This window comes from Temnothorax nylanderi, unplaced genomic scaffold (genome assembly GCF_030848795.1).
Source record: "Temnothorax nylanderi isolate EJ_2023f unplaced genomic scaffold, tnyl_v1.0 TNYL_tig0037_pilon, whole genome shotgun sequence".
In the NCBI taxonomy this organism is placed as follows: domain Eukaryota; kingdom Metazoa; phylum Arthropoda; class Insecta; order Hymenoptera; family Formicidae; genus Temnothorax; species Temnothorax nylanderi.
Window position 1 is genome coordinate 210,730 of NW_027249099.1, and position 22,685 is coordinate 233,414.

The 22,685-nt window shown below is 44.8% G+C and overlaps 1 protein-coding gene across 1 annotated transcript in view; it reads left to right on the top strand.

Moving 5' to 3' along the window:
- LOC139771218 (uncharacterized) overlaps positions 1–22,685 on the top strand; it is a 66,013-nt gene that overhangs the window by 1,590 nt on the left and 41,738 nt on the right. The window lies entirely within an intron of this gene.

Sequence of the window (22,685 nt, forward strand, 5' to 3'; positions counted from 1 at the left end):
TTTCCGTTTGTAATACATATAGTTTTCTTGGACATTCTGTGTGTCCATTGGATAGTTAAGGCGGTGGCTTACTCGGAGTTACACAGTTTCCTGTTACACGACATTTTAACGAGAACAATGGCGACGGTTCGTTAAGGGGGCGACTTTGCCAAGAACGAAATTGTCACTTATCGACACGACTCGGCTTGCTCGATAACGAGCGACATCGAATATTCGTATCTGAAATCAACGCACGGCCGGACGCTGGCGATCGCGACTAATTTAATTTTCGACTGCCCCACGCCCCACCGTAAGCGATACCGCCGTGAATTCCGTAGGGAATGCGGGCCGAGAGAACTGTTTGCGAGCGGAAGATAGGTTGCCATGTAGATATGCATGATTATTACACATGTAAGTAAGAAGTTTTTACGACTTTACGTCGATTGCGAAATTTGTTTTTCAACTCGGTGAAACTGTCTGCCAGTCATAAGCGATGTGATAAAAAAAGTTACGATTCGCGTTCGCGATAATATTCGCGATAAATGGTCGACGGTTATATATTTTTGAGTTGCTGCAGTAATCGAGAATTATTCTAAAATGGGTTTAATTTATCGATAGAGATACACATTTGGACACTCATATTTCCCCTGTCGTCAATCTGCAATGTCCTGTACCGGACGATTATGCGCACACAGTTACATGCATATATCGATGGGCGTTTTGCGCAGATTATAGCTTCCCTCTCTCCCCTCGCCCCTCAATGAAATTGGGATTTCGGGAAGGACGTTCTGCGCTATATGTATATACATCCGGTATCTAGCGGCCCAATTCCGCAGTAATAGTGTAATCTTGCTGATGAACTGACTTTTCCCAAGTATTACATCTGCTTGCGGCGTGTGAGATCCAACGATGAAATCTATCTTGAAGGTCAACATAATTATGCTGTTGGATTGCAGTGCGAGGGAAGTCGGATCTTTTGAGATTGCACAAAACGCCGCGTTGTACTTTCTTCGTGCTTGATAAAGGTCAGCGTAGATCAGGCGTGTTTGCGCAGAACTTTGCATTTCTGAAGAAGCGGAAATTTTCACGCTGGATTTTACAAATCCAACTGACACGCAACACGTTAGGACTATTATCGCGACGAAGAAAATTAATTAAAATTAACTAAGGTTTAAGGTAATTGCCTATTGCCTATATATAGCCTCTCTCTTCAATTAACTTCAAATTTTATTTCAAGATTATATGAGCAAAGAAAAACAAATGTGACCGATCGCGATAGAATAGGCAAGCTGTTAATCACGATCTGAATGAATCGAGCCTCTTGGAGGCAATCACGTAATGGAGGCCCGTTTTTGCGCGGGCACATCATTTAATAGAGCGATGAATATGGAGTCGCTGTACTCTCTCTCTCTCTCTCTCTCTCTCTCTCTCTCTCTCTCTCTCTCTCTCTCTCTCTCTCTCTCGCGCGCGCGCGCGAACTTCCGTCCTGGGAAGCTGGTAATCCGGAGTGTCACCCGCGCCCTGAAGCCCACCCTATTCATTTGGAACAGTAAAGCGATATGGTGCCGTAAGTATACAAGGTGCGCAACCGTCGCTTTATTGCTTCGAGCATCCGCGCGTTGAAGGATTACAAAAGGGCGCCGCTAATCCTCACCAGGGCTCGCAATTGCCGTCCCGGGAGCCACTCCCGCCGCGACACAATTGTTTACTTCCGCTTGTATTTAGATAGGATAATTCTTACGCGTACTATCTTCCTCTCTTCGGAGTGAAGCGCTTGAATATCAGTACAGTACTATATTTTTCATCCCCTGACGCACGAGTCTCTCTGTGTTATTACACGACCGTCGATAGATCTCGAATACGCGCCCGTTCGAGCGTAGCTTTTTCGAGTCCCAGAAAGGCGGTGCATATATAGGAAACCCCGGCAAAACTGGGATACGTTTGTATCTGATGAAATGTCGATGTGGGCCGGGGTTTCGCTCGCGATTTTTACTATTACGCGCCTTTAGAAACTTTGTGTTCCTTCGGTATCGCGTATCGTTGCAAGCAATCGAAATGTCCATGTTGGATGGTCGCGTATTTCGAAGTCAAAAACACGGAGCCTCGAAAAAATAGGTCGGGGGAAAGATACATTTGACCGAATTGCCGCGACCCGTTTCCTTTGTGCCGCGCGTTCGACGCTGTTAATCCTGACGAGAAGGTACATGGTGCATCGAAGGTCGGTGTAGAGTGAGACCAAAGAAAAAAAAAAAGAAAAGAAAATGGAAAACCGCGCGCGTCGACAATGACCTCAATTTGTAAGCTGTAACGAGTCCCCGACTTGGGCCGAAATTTCGACCGTCCACCTCTCCCCCGTTCGCACGATCCGATATCTCGACGTTCGCGACGTCCCTCGTCGAGAATTGATCGCGGAAGTCATGAAATTATAGCGATGTACGTTAACGCCTATCACGCCATACATTACCCTTATCGGGTCCGGCCGGTAAGCAGCTGCATAATCTGACTCATTGCCGTTGCCATATCGCGCGCGTCGTGATTTCTCGCGGTCCATGCATCCTCCGCTACTGTTAGCGTTCATCCGTTCGATAATGATTACAAGGTCAGCCTTGACGATTTCGCGATTGCCTTGTCGAAATTTCGATTACGAGGAAATGACGTCTTTAGACAGGCGCTTAACGTAACGTTTTGAAATCGATAAAACCGAAAATTTATTGGAGTTATATCGCTGGAGATCAATGGAGAAATATTCTCGACGCAACGAATAATGAATATCGGCTCGCATTGTATCCACATTTATTAAACTCTTGCTACGCAACGTAGGCGGCTGGATGAAACGCTGTTTCCTGTTGTAAACGTTAACATTGTTTGCGAAGCGTTTGCTAATACCACTCCCGTCGCGTCTCTAGATGCAGCGAAAGCGCGGACAAAGGAAAAGAAGCGGTGGTTGTCTTCTTGAAGACATTTCCCTGATAATGTCATCGCGCGGTTGTCTGCCCTCCTTCTTTCTTTCTTTCTTTCTTCTTCTCTCTCTCTCTCTCTCTCTCTCTCTCTCTCTCTCTCTCTCTCTCTCTCTCTCTCTCTCTCTTTCTGTCTCATAATTCTTATTATTCCTTTATGTTTACGGCTTTGTATCAATCTTATTTTCGAGAGCGTTTACAGCCACTCGCGTTCGTCAGATCGACGTCGCCGGAGGAAAAACAAGAAGAATCGGCAGGATGACGCGTCCACTAAGACCGTCATCCGGAATAAACGTAGATACCACTTTCTTACCTTTTACGATGTTTTCCCGACAACGCGGACAAACACTCTCTTCCCTCCCGGACGTAACCGTTACGCGTTACCGCGCAAGTTCGATGTTAACTCTGTGGCGAGCGCCACCGCGTTCTCCTATCCCTTCAAGCTATATTTGCGTTTTACGACTCGCGAAGTTCTAACCGGCGAAAACCGCGAATCCTCCGGTCTCTTCCCGAAGAAGATCAACGGTTGGGACCGTCCCGCGCCGACGTCGGATCTGTGACGGCCGTTAATCCTTCGACGGACGGAATGCACCGAACGTCAGCCTCGTTGTTGGCGAGGGAGATCGGGACCACTGTTCGGTGAAATTAGAACATCATCGCCATGCATAGCTACGATCCGACGGCTGGCTATCGGATAGTCGACGACATGACTTATCATCACCGCGAGCCTCGAAGTTGCCTCATAATTCAACAGCGATACGTCGGTTTATCAATTCGTGAATGCAAACAGTCGAAGTGGGGGTAAATCTGGACCCGATTACTGATGTGTGGAATTTTGTTGAGAGAAAATATCTCTCGGCATTTCTCCATCGCTTGTTTTTGAGCATCAAATGAATTGCGTTCATTTCCGTCCACAAGCAAATGCTCGCTCGCTTGTACTGCTGCCGTTTATCCAAGAGAACGAGACATCTTCTTTTCGAGCGACTCAAAAGAAGCAGCGTCAATCTTGGAGAATAGTCTCCGCCGTTAATAGAAGAAATAAATAAATCGCGAATTCGGGCTGTGTCTAGAAATGCATCGCGTCGCCATTGCGGATGGTACAACGCGACGGATCAGTCACGAAAGATCGTGGAAGTCAAGCGAATGCGAAAAGAGCGAATGCAGAAAACGACCGTTTACGAGCGTGATTGAATGTCCCTTTAGTCCTTCCATTCACGAGTTAGAGACGCAGTCATTTTGCGCGCACACAGAGAGAGCGTGATGGCTTTTAGGGGAAGCATTTAGATGAGCTCATCCACGTTGGCCAGTATAAATTTAGCTTGACTATTTGACGGGTACGAGGGGCCCAGCGCTCCCAAAGGTCTTCCATAATCATGAGTTTGTCGAGCCCTCGATATTCATATATCGTCATCTATTTTCGTGACACTTTGTTAGCTCACGTAGAATAACAGGTTCGATCGCGGTTATATATGCATTCTATCATCGTACGTGTTTGCTATTGTAATCCTGTCGATGACGCCCGTCAGTTCACGGTGACGTAAGAACATGCATCTGTATGTAGCCAACATATCCAACACAGCGAGCCTAATAATAATCGACTAATTTAACGTCGATCTCATAATATCTCTACCATAAGAAATAAATATAAAAAGATAATATTGCCATGTACACAGCCAAATGTTGCTATAACTCATATTTATTTAACATATATCTTTTTAAGGTATTTAAAATATTTAGCTTTCGAATGGGCGCGTTAAAAATTGCCATATTAAATTCGATAAAACGCATCGAGTTTAGTTACATAAAACTTGAAAAATTTATTAATCCCCGAAATGTGCTGCGGCGAATATTTCGTGTGAAAGAATCAACCGCGCGTTAAAAAGTATAGCCCCCGCTGACGTATCGACAAATCGTATACACGGCTTAAAACTTCCCCGGCAAGCCGGAAGTAATGCATCGAGACGAAGAGTTCAATTCCGCATGGAACGCCCGCGACCTAGTTCAAATGTAGACCGCTGTCATACAGTATCGAGCATACGAAATATCGAGAGGCGAACTTTTCTCACTTGTTTTGCATTTACCTCGGAATAGTGTTCTTCAAAATCCTCTTAACCGAACAAGCACAGCTGTTGATGAAATAACTTACATTACGTTAGAAGCCGAGAAATGAGCTTGCGATTAAATTTTATCCAACTCTCGAAGTACGATTCGAAGACGTTTCCCCGCAAGCGGAACGGCTGGATAGACGAAACTGAAGCACGGAAAATCAAACACGTAGTTTCGGCTTTACGTCACGGTGGTGGCTCGATACTGACCTATTAGCTTAAGTAATTTCCGCTTAATTTTGGAACCCATGAGCTCCGAAGACTCCGGCGTGCGTACGAAAGTCCTGATAAAGCTTCCGACCTCTGGGTTTGCCATTTTCGCACCATTTATCCCCTTTCTCTCTCCCTCTCTCCCTCTCTCTGTCTCTTCCTCTCTCTTTTCCGATCTCACTCTCTCGAGCTGTCCTCTTGGTGGCCATGTGCCGCTTAATGAGACTTTAATATCGTGCAGCTAAATCCAGTAATGCTTGGATAATGAGCCGTATTTTGCCGATGTCTCAGAGGTAGCGATTGCGAGAGTGTTGAAGACACCTGATTTGATTGATTATAGGGAAGCTTAAGTAGCAGCTTCGTGATATCGATTTTGTAAAAATATAACTGTAGCTCGCTTCGATCACGAATGGCATTATTAGTGCCAAATATGATAATTAAAACACAAACGTTAAGAGCAAAGGGAGATTAGACATTTTAAGATACATATGTAAAGCTTAATAAATCAAGAGAGGTATATTACGGAAATTAAATGTTAAGAGCTTGGCATTCCTTTCATAGCATAAAATGGCATAGCACAAACGGCAAGAAGACTAGAGACAATTACGATGCGGAGCGTAATGAGAGAAATGTATCATCGAGATTTAAATATTAAGATAAATCTTAACATCCCGGAGTCTTGGAATTCGGCCTTCGTTCGTCGCTCTTATCTCAAATGCAAAAGCTATTTACACTGACACGTAATATCTTGAGACCCCGCGAAATTATTGCAGAGATATCTCGGGACGCGACCCCTCGGCGATAGGAGATCCGGGGTCGCGCGCAGAAGGTGGACGACAATAATTCATCGCGTCGCTCGCAAGCGCACGTATAACGAAGGCACGGCGGAGCCCCGCGATGCGTTCGTGGGGGAGGGTTTGCAATGAAAGAGCTGCATTCTCGTGGCGACCCTTTTCAACCTCGATCGCATCGCCGCCCTCGCCCGCGGACTCCGCTTTCGTCTTCGTCCCGCGAATCCGCTTCCAGCAGGACGAAAACTTGATAAAACTTCCGGGCGAGAATTTTCAGATACTTCTCGCCGTCTTGCGGAACCACACGGCGCGACGCGATCTTTTTGTTGTCGCGTCTTCTCCCGGGGCAGCCATTTTTCCCCGCAACAACGCCGTCCTACTTGTCAACACCGTAAGACGCTGTTTTGCACGTCGAAGCGGCGTAAAATTGAAAAATAATGGCCCCGGCTGTCGCTTCCCGACGTTGCACAACAGATTTTTCGATTAAAGACGCGAGTTTCTCTCGATGTGGGGCTCGTTTCTAGTTTTGCGGTTTTTCCTAGTTTTTAACAATAGAACATTTATGCAAATATTGGGGCGCTAATTGCCCATTAAACGCGTAACAGCTTCTACTGCATTCGACTTCGATGAATCTCAAATACATTAAGAAATATAAGGAATGATCGAGATACAAATTTTCTTCGCATTAAGATACAACATCAAAAGTCACTGTACACTTGCCACGTTAGATTTCGATTTTGTTGGTGAAACTTCGTGAATATCGAAGAAATACGCACACTTTCGCGAACTTCTTATCATATACCAGACGCCGTTTCGCAGGCTACTTAGGGTAATGTAAGAATTTCTCTTTGATTACGCAGGCGTTAGTACACGTCATGTTTCTTGAAGAATTTGATATTTCCGTGATGCCGGTGTCGAGTGAAGAAACGTGTGCCGGCACGTTTGCCGCGTTATAGGTGAATAAGCTTCATGAAAGCGTATATGCACTTCGCGAAGGTAAAGGTCTTAATTTATATAGAGCCCGCGGGGGAGTGCAATAAGTTACGACGTTCCTCGTCTTTCGTGCCGCAAATTCTTGTAAGTTAATTTCTATCGCGCCACCGTCAACCTCGTCTGTTTGACGTACATTTTATATTGGTTTTCTGTCTCGCACGGGGCGTAGGACGTTGCATGACTCACGTAATAATTCAATCAAGCGGCATCGTTAGCTGTACGTTGCTGCTCGGCTGCATATCGCGCACGCGGCCGCGAACGTTTAACATTTATTTATTTATCAATCCCCGCGAGATTTATTAGCAGAATTAATTTTGCCCGTTATTTTGGACATACATAAGTGGGTTTTGATGAGTATCGCTTATTTCCCCGTGATCGGAATTCGCGTGGGTCGCTGCAGCTCGAGAATATTCAGCGGAGAAAATTTACATAATTTATATTTCATATAATTTTATACGCAATTTGCGATTTATTCATAAATTAATGCAACTTATAAATAATACGGATAATTAAAACACAAAGGTATATTTGATATATGAATGTTATTCCCTGCGAGTCTCTTATTCAACGACGGAAGCGAGAGACGTTGAAAGGGAAGGGAAAAAAAAACGACGGGCAGCGAATATAATCGTATGACTCATTCTATCCACCCCTTCGCGCATCACTCTGCTACGAAAACTTATTTTCGGCCGGGGGCTATTCCCACTTCGGGGAACTCCATTTTCTTCGCTACCTACCTTCCGCCCGTGCATTTCTCTCTCCGCCTACCTAATCCTTTCTTCCGCTCGTTTCGCGGATTAAAAATTCCCCCGCGATTTATCGTCCGGCGACCGGCGCATTTGTCAAAATGATTTACGAGCCGTACTCGCTCGTGAATGTTAACGATCGCCGTCCCGGATGCCGGTTTCGTTTGATTTCTTAGGGCCAGCGCACGAACATTGCCGTAGCGTCTTACGCCTTACGTGAGAATCTTGCGTTACGCGACACGCGAGTTGCCAATCTTACGGCAACGCACGAAGAAAAGCGTAATGTAACGTACGCAACATAAGACTAATTACGTTACGTTCTTCTTTGTGCGTTGCCGTAAGATTCGCTTGCGTGTCGCGTAACGCAATATTCTCACGTAAGACGTAAGACGCTACGGCAATGTTTGAGCGCTGGCCCTTACACGTTCGAACTCCGTGTCGCGACGGAGAGAAAAAAGGGACGCTTTTTTCCGATCGCCGTCGACGCGAGGAGAACGGCGAACGTGTGACACAACACGGAACGACCCTCGAATCCACGCGGTCGCAAAACGGATGATGCGGCACGATTTCGCGGAAGAGATCCTCAATGGAGGTCGATCCCGGTCGCTTTACTTCTTTCAGATTTATCTGGGACAGCCGCCCATGCATAAAAGCTTCCATGGATAAATATTGATAGAAGCGGCCGTCTCGGTAAATCGTGTCTTGAATTTTCGAGGTCTCGCTCGCGATATTTTTACCGTAAATCGAACCTAACGGAGGATCTACGAAAATGTCTTTCTCGAGAAAACAGGCGTGCGCGCTCGCCCGCAGATATACTTACTAGCGGCACGAACAGGAAGGGCATTAGATAAAATGCGAGAGATTATTTTGCGCTTGATTTATTTAACACTGGCTAAAACGCATAGACGTTAGACGGTGTTCTTTATCTGAATGACTTTGTTCCGTGCGCGCGAGACGAGGGGGCACTTGGAATGACTTGTCGGAACGGCGCTGCGAAATTCTAATAAAGCGTTTTCAAATGCCAGCGCAGATTACTCCGTCATTCTCCAGATAAAAATGCACTTGCAATCACGACCGGGCAATCGAGCCACCGTTCTCGCTCTCGTGGCCTTTGTGAACTACCGAGATCTTTGATTCCGACAGCTCTCTGCTCTCTCTCTCTCTCTCTCTCTCTCTCCTCTGCGCGACTGCTCCACGATAATTAATTAAAATGTCAGCGCATGAACCTGCTGGAATGTCAATCCGCTGGTTGATACTCGCTCGTTTAATCTTCCATGAAGACCGCCTGGCTGATCATGCAAGTGAACAAGTCGAACAGATCGAATTATAAATTGAAATAACGAACATTGTGTCACAATGTACCTTACCTCGAATTCTCCTCATTTTACGTGCTATACCGATAGCACGAAGATATTTCGTGCAGATATATTGAATTTTATTGAATTTTAATGCACCCTTAATTTTTTATTTGCATCTCGTTATACGTTTGTAAAATACAGGATCGCCAATTATAATTTGACACGTGACATCAAGTTGTTTATTTTTCCGTCATGAGACATGGACATTGGACATTAGACACTCGTGCGAAAGGTGAGACTTGTGCCGTGCGGAATGGGGAGGGTCGGAGTAGCTCCGAGTAATTTCCAGTTTGAATTACATGGTTGCGCGCGCTTGCGTGCGAGCTCGTATTAATAACGTCTTTGTGGCCAATGGTTTCTTCCAGCCCTTTTCTCACCCTAGCATCATCTGGAGCGTTGTGTGTTGTGGGGTTTGACCCGTTTGCTCATAAATCCACGATGCGCGCCGCGCGCAGTGAACCACGTTCCACGGTGGAGATTTCAATGAATACCAAAGTTAAACAAAACGATACGTGTGCGATACACGTATATGCATGATAGATCCGGCGCGCTTTACGTGTACGGTATCGCCTCTTTCGCTTCCCCCCCCCCCTTTTTTTTTGGATTTCCCGAATAAAATGGATATTCGCGTATGTAAGCTGAATTAAATTCCTAACATTTTCCATCAACTCCGATTCTCGCCGCGCTATTCTCATCGACGGCTATTCTCCGACGATGAAAACCGTTCTTCTGAACCGTTCGAGAAACCGCGCGCGCTCATCGATATCGGTCATCAATATTGTCCATGCAGATGCTTCTCCAAGTGCCTACGCGTAAGGACGAGGGACAGATCTGTCTTCCCACTTTCCTGTCGCAATTTCCAGCGAGCTCGCGAATAATATCCTTCGCGTCAATAATATCCTTTGTGCGGACGGTTTTTTCCGCGGTCTCCCCTTATCGACGATGCCGCTAAAGCTCTCGCGAGTTTCACGCGTGAAAGCGACACGGCCGTCGTGACATTATCTAACGCTTCAACGAAAGTGAACCTTGACATCTCGGCGACCTCGACGCGTCGACGACGCTCTTTTTTCGGGGCGGGACATGTTGTCCCGAGACGAAAACTACACGAAACCGCGTTCTGACTTCTGACAGCTCAGAACTCGGAAGCTTCAGCGCGGTAAAGAGATAGATTGAAAAAGAAATACAGAAAAAGAGAAAGAGAGAAAGAGAGCCTGAATCGATTAATCGATGCCACCGCGCCTATTTATGGCTCGGCAAGATCGGGATAAGAAGCGCCTATATATGCATTGTCGATGGCATTGGTGTTTTTCATATACGCGTCAGATGCTGCGATAGCGTCGCAAACACGCGACATGTGATGAATCCACGCAGATCATCTGGGATCGCTAAATTAAACATATTTCGTAAATGTAACAAAGGATTATCGAATAATACAGTAGGTTTTCCACTTTTATCAAGAGAGCAAGTTTGTTCGGAAGAATTGTCCACACACGACTTAAGATTCAATCACGACGAAGTCTCCCGTCTCGAAGTCTCGGTGGAGTAATGTTCTCGCCGCGAGTAACGTAAAACAATCTGATAAATCGTCTCGGGTCTGTAATCTCGCGTGGCGGTCTGTGATATTTTTCCCCCGGGCGACTTTAAACCGGGGGATCGTCGCAGTTCGTTCACGATCCACCGGCGAAGAAATCTGCAATTCAAAAGCCGCACTTTCGTTACATTCGGCTGGGAGGACTCATTAACGATTCCTCCTCCCCTCTCGGTCTCTCGGTCTCTCTTTTCGACCCTCGCCGCATGTTTTGATGGAGCGGAAATTAAACGGCGGTGCCGGTCTTTAATCCCCGGACAGTAGGGACTTCCTTCTGTCAACGGTATCTCGTCGCGATGGGACTCGTCGATCCCGCGATCGCGTTCGCCCGCTATCCGACGAGAGAAAGTTTTATTCATGCGCGATATTGAAAAGAACGAAGAGACAGTCAAACAGAACGATAAGTCGATAGCGCGTAGCGATTTTTATATTTTTCTTTTTTCATCGGTTATTACATCTATCGATAATTCCAAGACAAATGAAATTTTATTTGAATTAGCGAGTAAAAGGGAGCCTTGCATCTCCATTTCCAAACTGATTTTCGACCATGACGGGGATGTTTCGAACAACGAGAATCTCTAATGAGATCCGTGACTCACGGAGGAAAAATATTAAATGACAATTTTTTAAGAACGGTGTGAAGAATCGCGGTAAACTTTCTCATAACTGTGGTACAACTTATTTCACGCGGATTTTTTGCGAATCCCGTCTTTTACGTGCGGCGAATGAAAGAGCATCCTTTCATTCCAAGTTTCCGTGTCCAGCCGTGGAAAAAGAAAGGCGAACCGGGAATTAATGAGGCTGCCCGAAGAAATTCCACGGCCGTCGCGAATATCTGACGTTAAACGGACCACCGAAGAACAGATAGCGTTTACAAAACCGAGATGATCCCGTTAATCACACAGCCTCCGGGTACATAATCCGTGTCAAGATTATCCGAAAAAGAGCAGAATATCTCGCGCTGGTCTCGCGGCCAAAAATTATGTGTTATTGCAACTCTCGTTAAACAACGACTCGTTGAACAGCAGCTTGGGAACTTTTTTTATTTCTCCCCGAACGCGCGACGTTTCGCGTTTCGCGTTATTGTCGATATCTGCGATAAGTTTTCTGATAGCAATTATAATTGACTAGAGCGAATTTCGGCATAAAAATTTTGGATTTCGTCGCAGTCGCGCTATCGCGAGCGTCGCCATCGAACGCGAATCGGCTGCCCGCTGTGTATGCAACTACATTTTCGTACTCTGTCAACAGCAATGCCTCAGATATCACGTATCCTATATTCCATTTCCCGATACAACCGGAATGCCTTGAGGCGATCTGTTCCCCTGCGCAGCGCCCCTCCGACGTCGTCGTCCTTCCGTTTTTTCATCGCGATCAATCCTACTCGTCCAGTCCGTGAAAAGTCTGTTCTCGCACATCCGCGTAACACGAATGCAAAGAAATCTGCTTCTCATCCGGTTAATTAACTTCTCCACCCGCCAATTCTCTCACTATCGTCGAGAGCGCGGGAAATATAAGACATCTATCACGTGCTCTTTTGAATCTAACACTAAGCTCCAAATACCTGTATAAAATATAACACGTTGACGTAAAGTTTCTAATGATATATTGGTACAAGTCACACATTACAATGTTGCGAACAATCGTGGATTTAAAAGGGTGCATTACAGGAGGACATTTCGAAAATTCGTCACGCATTCTAAATCCGAGACAGCGGGATGGCGGACGCGCGATTGATTTCGGATTCAGGATTCGTGCTTGAGGAACTTCTGGCGACCAGACGTCGCGGAAAGACGGCGGAATTTTTTTGCGACCGTCCTCGCTGATGAAAAACCGACGCACGGTCGAGTCTCCGGAATAAGTCTTATTACGTCGTGGACAGACACACGGCCGGGGGTACGTCCCGGATTAACGTCAGCCGCTCAAATACTCGAAGAGACAAAAGCAATTATATCCGTTGACCCAGATGGCCGCGGCGAACGAGTTCTTGTGATGGAGATTTTACGTGCCGCGACAAATACGTGTCAAGCTTTATGCGGGACGTGCACGTAAATCCCGAGCGAAGTTAATCAAAAGCAATTTAACTTATTATTCGTTCTGACTGTATGGCTGCCGTAGGCAAAGATTTATTAATATTACACCGGTGAGAACAAGGACTCCGCTTCCATTTAATAGAAGTACAGTAATAGAAATACAGTTCAAGCGGATCGTCATAAGCGAGTAACAAAAGTAAATAAATCCAGTGAATGTAAATTGAACGTTTTTAAATAAATAGACGTTGCCTTTAAATAAGTAATATTTACGCGATTAAGAGTGATTTCTGTAATTTGTCTAATTACGATTCCCTTTGAAGCTTAGAAATCATTTGTGTATCCGTTGTTGTTTTCATCTGCCTTCCAGCACCGGCAGCACCCTCACGAGATAATGAAAGCTCTACTCGTCTCATTATTTAGTTTCTATACCGTCTATTCTTTAGATTTTCCAAGAAAGCCCTGACAAGTAGTTAGACATAGTAGTTAGGCTAACTACTGGCACTCGAGTGTTTTAACACTCAAATGTTCCGAGGGAAGCGCGTAAATCTGTAAAATAAAACCTTCCCTCCTACTCTCTTTTTTTCCCCTCTATGTAAAATGTGAAAATCCGTACAACCACTTTTGCCCTGTTTTTCCTCTGCTTTACCCTTGACAGCTTCCGCGTTACCTGATATTCATCCTGTGAAATTTCCCCGAAAGTTACCGACCTCCCGTATCGTGTTCCCTGTAAAAGAGCGAAAACTAATCTAATCTTAAATAATTTATTTTTAATCAGGATAATATTTGTGTGATGTAAAAAGAGATATTGCGTTGGACATGTATGGAGTACGAAACTAAATAATGAATTCTCAAGTGATCTTTGATCTGAGAACTTTTTTCCAGAAATTAATTAATATCTACGTCCTTTCCTCAGATATTTCAGCCGTAAAGAAATGGCGCCAAGCTTGATAAATCTTGCATGAGAACTCTTCTCGACGCTCTCCTGACTTCATACATTAATAAATAACTTTCAAATTCGCGCGACGTGACAAGCGACGTCGCGCGTCGCGTCGGTTTGATTTCTACCTCGCAGGATCGGCTTATTAAATTGGCATAATTATAATCGAACACGGCTGTCAGGTGCAATGACATCTGGTACGGAACTGGTACGGCCTGAAATTTCCGGCGAGCAACGTCGACAATCCGGTCCACTTCCCGGCTATTCCCACCTATGTCGCCCTAAGTTTCCCCCTTTGTCCGCCGAAAATTAGCGAAGTTAGCCCACTCGATGGATGAACAACTTATCTGCCTGTTCATGCTCACCATCGTTAAGTACGAAACCTCGTCAAAATTTCGCGGATATCTTCCCGAAAACCTCGAAACGGGATAATCTTGATCGGAATTGGGGAACTAAGCGTTACTTCAGAAAAATAATTAATTTATGTAGAAATGTTTTTACATGTTTTACACTTCATATATTATATGTATATTGTACACTATATAGACAATTTTGTTGCAAAAAACACAAATATCTATATGTTTTAATTGCAAAATCTGGAAATCGATTATCTTCTCGGCCACTCAAAGCGGCTTGTTTGGCCACTGCAAGGTCGAAGTTCGACGACGAGGGGGGGAAAAAACATGCCATAATTTTCGCGTTGCGACGAGTTAAACGCGACGGTGACTTCGTAGCGGTCGGCAATTATAGCGCAATTAAAAGCGACGAGGAGCGAGATTCAACGACGAGGTCGACGATGAAGTGTTTTCTTGTACGACACGCCGTCGTTGTCGTGCGGCATGATTCACGGTCGTGCTTGCACCCGGGGGTGTCGTGGGCCTGTAAAATGCCGCTATAAATGTGCGGCACGAGAGTAGTCGCGAAGTTTTGCTCCGATTAATCTATTTATGTCCCTCCCCCTCCCGCGCGCGCGCGCTTGTTAATAATCTCGGGGGGGTGCATCAGCGGGCTCTATGTGATCGCGTTTAAAAGTTGATCCGTGCACCCGCGGGGCCATCCTTAACGATCCCCCGCGAAATATAGCGTGCGGGATTTCGCGCGAGAATTGGGTGAAGTTTGAGCGAGATGATAAATGCGCCGACTTTATACGGGGCTCAACGTTCAGACATTTTAATGGTCTTTTGCTTCGTATATATATACAAGCTTAAATATGTCTTTTCCCTTCCTTTTGAAAACTCCCGACACTATTGCGGGCTATTTGTTAATTTCAGGAAAGTTTCGCAATAATTCATCCGAGCGGTAACCGGACGTGTACGTATTCGTGGAACGATGTTTTTTTTTTTTCATATATCGGCGTTTCTGTAAATCGCACTGTATTCGAAAATCTGCTGAGGGCTTTCCGATAAAAGCCTACAGAAATTTATCGTGACACTTCGCGATAAATTTCCGCGGAACACTCATAACTCAAGAAAGTAACGGTACCTCGTCACTTCAGTCGAGCAAATATTAATCTAGCCACAGAATCCACACGTAAGAGGGTAGATACACGAATGGAAAGAGGAATCCGAGATATCCTATATACGTTATTACTTGAACGACGCAAACGGATAATGCATACCGTCGAAAATTTAAATTTCCTTCTTTCGGCGATGGGAGTTGGCACGAATTTGACTGCGCGAGCGCAAACATGTATGTAAGTCGAAGCCGTCTACGTTCCATTTTGTCGCGAATGCGATATCCCTCCCGTCTTTACGACAGTATCGGTGAGATAGCGTGTTTCCGAATTTTCCGACGTTTCGAACGCGGTCATCGGGGAAAGTCGCGCGCTTGTACGCTTACTTTTATTGCCCCGAGTGCTGTGCGACGGCAATGATAGCGCGGAAATGCGCGTTTGGAGCGACGGGCGACGCTAAGGGAAAACCCGCGAGAGGATCGGCGAGAAAAGCGCAAAAAAGGTGCGTGAGAAAGGTGGGAATTTAGACCTGACTGTGATACCAGATGAGATATTAGAGTTGCGGGCACATCCGCCCCTTTATTAATTCGGCCCCCCCCCCCCCAGAATTCAAAGCCGCGGGGTGCGACGTGATTGCCTCGCGGCAGTAATTTCTTTTTTTTTTTTTGCTCGTGCTATGCGTATCGCGAATGTACGCTTACGTATTCATTTGCAGGATATGCAGGAACGCGAACTTGGTCGTGCGTGTTTCTCTCGCGCCTTTATAACGGAAACTCGGAATTCTTTGTTACAGAAATTCCAGTGCCCTTTCTCTCCGGTTCGTTACCGCACATTTGCTCGTATTTTACATCTCGTTTAAGTGTATACCGTACGGGAGCTACGAAGGGAGTACTCGGAGAATATTCAAAGTGACAGTTTCGAATAGAGGGATCTCCTGCAGGATCTACCACGAAGAAGAATATTCTCAGTGCGCGGCGCGCGAGAAGTATATCGTGGGTGTTAGGCGAATAGCTTTCTAAGTGCTGTCTCTCGGTGTGCGCTCCTCTCTCGCGCGGTATCTCGCTCGTACATCATTACGGAAATATTCGAGCAAGACGTGATACACTGAGAGAGCCCCCATCTCGCTACCGAATACAGGGTGTCCCGATCCCCCGGTACATTCCGCGAGATGCTGAATAGCTGGGTGCCGGTATTCTGCACATCTCAGACGCGACATCCGAAAGCTCCTTCCTCACCGACGATACTTCTGCGTCACTTCGCGGGAACAAACGACGTCTTCTAAATTCGGGATGCGACGCGGGGATACGCGAAGGGACCGCGTGTCCCTTTGTGCTTTCCGAAACGGCGGAAAGCACTCGCAAGTGTCAACCGCAGGCTACACGGCTTCTCCGATGTAATCGCATTCCTTCCTTCGTTGGAGAAGACGGGCGCTATTATAGCCAGACACGTTTGCCGGAATGAGGCAACGTTAGGAAGCGCTGTTTATCTGAATATTATCTCAATGTTATCTGGATATTATCTGAATATTATCTTTGCCAACGCGGGAAATGTAGCGGACGCTGTCTGACAGCGATACGACGTATTCACTTTCTCGCCCAGGTCGTAAACGAAAAAGAAATGCAATTAATCCGAGGTACGGATGAGAGCCGGATCGGACATTTGCGAGTGCCGCGTTACGGACGTAAGTCCCCCAGTGTAATAAGACAACCTCGAATTAATCCATTGTGCCCTTCGACCCGCTGCTTGTTCGGTGTCCCTTCCGCCGCGCGCCGGGAAATTAATCCCGCGGCAGCAGCCTCAAACAATGGCCGAGCGTAAATAGCCGGCGGGAAAATGACGACGGTACGTGGAGGATACGTGGTGTATTTTACGTTACGTCGAATGGGAATGAGAAAGGGGGATTGTCGAAGCGATGAAAAGGCGCGTGCATCATCTGTTTGACACTTCAAGTAGAAACGGTTGTAATATTTCGCCGATTGTCAACCTCAAGACTATAGATATCGCGTGAGATACTCTCTCTCTCTCTCTTTCTTCCGTACCTACTCCTGTTTATTCAAGCGAATGGGATACCTTCCTGGCTTTTAAAGTAATGAATGTATCGCGACGCGGTATCAAAACGATCGATCATTTCATTTCGCTATGTATATACCGAGAAAAAGATTTATGTGCATATATTAAGTGTAGCTCCCTTTCCTCTTAAAGTACGATAGAGCGTATCCTTAATGAGACTCACGTCAAAAAGAGGGAACAGTGATTCTTTTCCGATTTTGCATCAATCTTATTGGGTCTGTGATTGATTGTCTCGATTGCGGAACGCGATCTAATTCTATCGTGCCGCACTGGAGATTTTCACAGTCTAATTCGATCGGGTTTGGATGCAGTCAGTCGTCATTAGCTACACAGTGCACATTTGACGGCTGCGCGAGTGTCAGAATCTGACGTGCATTCAGCATTGTTATTCGCGCCGCCGACAATGCTCGTGCGAGACACTGGTGGCTTGCTGGGAATACACTCGGCAACCTACCCACCAGGCCGTACCAGGCAACTTCCGTACGCAGGTACACGGGTACAGGCAGACTTACCGGCACAATACCGACGATGAACTGTGTCGACGCTTCCCTCCGACGTGCCGTGACACCGCAACACACGGACGGTCTTGTCCCCAACTTTCGGATTCGGCGGGCGCAAGCGAAAGTTAACTCCGAGTTTCTCAATTACGGAAATTACCATTGTCTATAAAATGTATATATAATCGAAATATTAATACCTAACGAAATATTTTGTACAAATACATATATCTGAGAAGAATTTTACCCCAATATATTCTGATAGAAAATAAAAATATATATCTCGTAAAGCATTAATTTTTCGATGAACTTATCTTTTAAAAAGACGAGAGATTTATTTAAAAAAAAAGAGACTATGATTCCACGCAAATAAATTATTCTGACAGGATTGACTTTTCGATCTATATTTATTAAATATTTATTTATTCAACTTATCTATCTTATAAATTATAAATCTATTTTTAACACTCTGTCTAATATGTAAGAGGAACAGGAAAAGTATATGAGGTTCTTGAAATTTTTTTGCTTGTATGACATATAGCACTTGACGCGATAAAAGGTACATGAATACAGCTAAACGGAAATATGTTCGGTGAGTTATTCGCAAAATATCTCGAGCGTTATTTTGCGGCGGAGGAGACGATCGCGGTGGTGCACGATGCAATCTGCTCCCAACGATCGATCAGAAATTTAATTAATGATTTATACCTGCAACAGAAGTAGACTATCATCGTTGCCGGCATTCTCACGTGCCTCACGACCATTTCTCTTCTGCAGAGGCGATGCCCGAAATACGTATCGCCACCAATATTCGTGGACAATCCTTCTTGGTTCGCGCTGTCAGTGCGGGAGTCCGCTTGATCGATCGCGTTTGGTTTAGAGCAGACTAATTACAAGTCCGTGCTGCCGACAACGGGGATTCCCCGTGATTCGAGCTGTGAGAATTAGTAAAGGAATATAGGCTCTTCCGGTATTTTCCGAGCCGATTTATCAGCAACTTGGCATTCCCCGCAGCGTCCCTCTTCCGTGAAACGTGACCCGGGTGCCTAAGACGCCTCCAAATCACCGATATTACGGCCACGATGCCTCCTACCGGTTTCAAGTTTCGAGCATGGCAAACACATCGTATTGGCACGCCAATTAGTCGAAAACATCACGAGAAAGCTCGAGATCGAGCTTCTTCCTTTTTGCAAACTTGATTACGATTCTGTTCTTGTTACAAGAGCGTCGATCGATTAAGACGATCCTCTGCCTCTGTTTTTGCACAATCAGATTTGCACAACTATTCGAATAGTGCAAAACGAGAGCAATGATAAAAATAAAGAACGGTAATGCGACTCCGTGTCGTTTCGCATTATCGATCTTCATTTTTGTCATTGCTCTCGTTTTGCACTATTCGTTGTAATTCGAAGCGATAGAACGCGACTATATAGGCGACCACGTTGAGTAACGAAGCGGAACGGCTGTTTTCATTACGTCGAAGTCGCGACTTTTGAGACGTCGTAATTGATTACGCGGACGTTATTTCGCGACGTTACACGCGGGTCGGAAAAACATCGCCACCGAATCATCGATCTTCGCCCAGTCGTTTACCAGTGATACTTTCCAGCAAATACTCCGCGGAAGCTCCTATACCCGACGCGGACGCGACGGGCGCACAACGTTAGACAGGGTCGGGGCCGCGAGAAGAATGGACACGGTTTTCCCGACCGTTCGACTCATTTTTCATTAGTCTTGAGAGTTTCCTTCTGACGTATGCGAGCGCAATCGTGGAACCTGATCCGAGCGAACAGACAATGTCAACTTCGATCTCGCTCGCCTCGCTGCTCCTTCCCCGACAGACGATGCAACGTCGACCTCGTCTTCAAAGACCAGCCAATCTATCTTTTGCGCGCGTCACATGCTAGCGACATCCTGCTCTTTTCTTCACGCATTTTACCCTCTTGGCAGGTGGATGTTATTTATAACTCTTTCTTTATAATTGCATGATCTGTATTATACATATTCTGTATGTCAAGTTATATATAAAATACTACGTTCTTGATATAAATACATTTGTGTGATTACAATGTATTTCAGTTTTGTAATTATTATTAAAAGTAGATGCAGGACAATGTAAAGTAAGAAAAAATAGAAAGAAGGTAGAGGGTACAGAAGACGAACCATTTTAATAACTCGCGAAGTATAAAACAACAGCAAGTCATCGTCTCTACAAAAATAATTTGGAGTAGAAAGTTATATATGTTTTCATGCAAGATTCGGACGACATTTTGTGTCATCACACAATATGTGTCGTATTTTTTAATAGAAGAAAGGAAAGAGACAAGGAGATAGTTTAATATTTTCGGAGCATTTCAGTGTTATATCCGCGAAATGCATCTTTTATCAGAAAAGTAGAAGGATCGGGAGTTCATACACGTTTGCAGTTTGTTAATATTGCAAACCAGAAAGATCCTCATTCTCATCATCCGTCTTCTATCGTGAATAATACATAATCGACGTTACAACAACTGCGGGACTAAAAATCACTTCGACTTGAGTGATTTCACGAGTCCCGAAGCGTTCGAGCGAATGCACGTCGCCCGAGGATTTTTTGCGCCGCAGCGCTCGAGATCTAAAGCCACGCGTCTACCTCTCGATATCAATCACCCTGCAAGAAGGCGAGGAGAATCGTTCGTAAACGCCTCGGTCTCCGATGTTCTCCGAGACCGATGAGAGACGAACTTTCAAACGGAGGTTGGCACGTCGTAGTTCCGCCGCAGGAATTGTGTAAAGGGTCGAGAAGAGAGGTGGCGGAGAGACCAAGGGATGTGAGAATGGTATAGGACCGAGGTGGAAGAGGATTTCGGAGGGCGGTTTTGAGAGGCCTGCGGCGAGCAGAGATTAAATCGTGCCGCAGTAAAGAGCTAATCTGTCTATCCCCGTCTACTCTCTCCTTTCTCTGATGTTTCTTCTCTCTCGCTGCCTTCTTCTGCAGCCCGCCCTTGCCGTTTTCGCGCACTCCTGAAAAATGGAAATGGAAATGTCGACGACGCGCGCAACCGTCGCCCGCTATAGACGCCATATATCGGCGATATAACGATCTCTATCGTGAAAATCGCGGAGATAAAGATCGACGTAGCTCTGGGAATCGTCCTTCTATAGTCCAAGCAAATTTCATATTTCAACATCCTCTTCAGTCCTATTACTCGTGTCCGAGCGTGGTGACTTCTCTTCATATACATGTGTTGCGCACGCAGATTATACACGTTGTATAATTGCGACATATCGCACATTAAACATTCAATCATTTTTGTGACGAGAAGGCATCCTTTTCGGCATCGCTAGTAAGAAGGAGCTTTCTTCATCCAAGATTTGATCTTCCTGGAAATACTTCTTGATATTTTCGGGAAGCAACTTCCTTCAGCACTGCGTTTTCTCGATGAAATTCTCGTTGGGATCGCCAACTGAAAGATCTTCTTCGGAATTTCGTCTTCGACGGGATGATCCTCGGTCTCGCTAAAGGGAGGTTTTTTTTCGAGATACTATTTTCCTCCGGTACAACTCCGGACTTCCGTTAGTTTCTAAGGAAGCGCAGTTAAAGAACTTGAAGCTTTTCACATCGAGTAATTTACCATGTCTGATTCCTGGAGATCTCCAATGGAGATTTCCAATATCGACTTGTATACGCCCTTTATTAAATCGTGAAGCGGTTAAAAGCCCGAGAACAATATATATTTCATTAATACATTTTTACTAGCAAATATGTTTGAGACGGGATTCAATCTTATACTCAAATTGTGAAAATTAAATTCTGTTACTAATAATAATTTTATTATTAATTTAATATTAATATCTATTCAAGTATTTCAGTAATTTATATGTAGAGTGTTTAATTCTTGCCATAATGTAAAATTATAACAATTACTTTTGTATGTAAAATTTTGTGCTGCGTGTTGGTAACTTTTTTATTCGAGAGGAATTTCTTTCATCTTTTTTTTTAAAACGGAATGAGTAGTTAAAAGCACTCGCTTCATTGGATTATGTATGCTAACCAAGCTTTTTACATTGCAATAATGAATGTCTCGTGCATTTCAGAAGTGCGTAGCAGTAATTCTAACTAGCTTTTCACGCAGCATATTCCTGCTGAATAATGCCTCAAGTCTTGCCTCAAGTACATTTTTAAAACGTCCGGTTATACAGATGTTTTCTTTTCTTACCCTATACGTTGTTTAGATCAATAACTGCAGGTGTATTCACACTTAACTCCAGGATGAAATTTCGGACAGAATAAATACGTTAAAAACGTATGTACGTTGGAAAAGGTAGGCGAAACGGTCTCGTTTTGCAATTTTCATCAAATAAAGTCTTTTTTTTTCTGTCCGGGATTGCCTGACAAGCAGAATTTTTCGCAACGAATGTGACGTTTTTTACGAAATACGAGCGCGCGAAACGAATTTCGGGCCGCTTCTGCATCTCTGCACTCTGTCATTCCGTTTCTCGACCGCCGCTCACGCGAAGACGCTAACTTTCCATTAATAACGTAAACGCGAGCTGAGCCTGCGTCTCACGTCGCGAGGGAAAGTTGTTCCTCTATTGCCATTAATAAATTTCGTTGGAAATGCAACGAAGCGCAGCTAAGGAAACGAGAAAGCCGCATACTTGAAGTACACGGTATACAAATTACCCTAACTGAAAAACGAGTTAATCCTACAAACTGATTACAGACACGTGCCTTTATTGTCGGATTTCCGATATTCTCAGATTAAATCTCATTGATCGCAAGAGAGATGTCATCCTATAATTACGAGCTTGAAAATTCATCAAGTCTCATGTTCGCTAATTTAACTTGGCGATCGACTCGAAGCAAAATCTTTTCTTACTTTGCAGCTCTAAAATATATTCCCGATTTAATTAAATTTTTGTAAATTATATAACAGATAATTAACTATAATTAGGAATAATGTTAAATTTGTATAGATAGAAAGA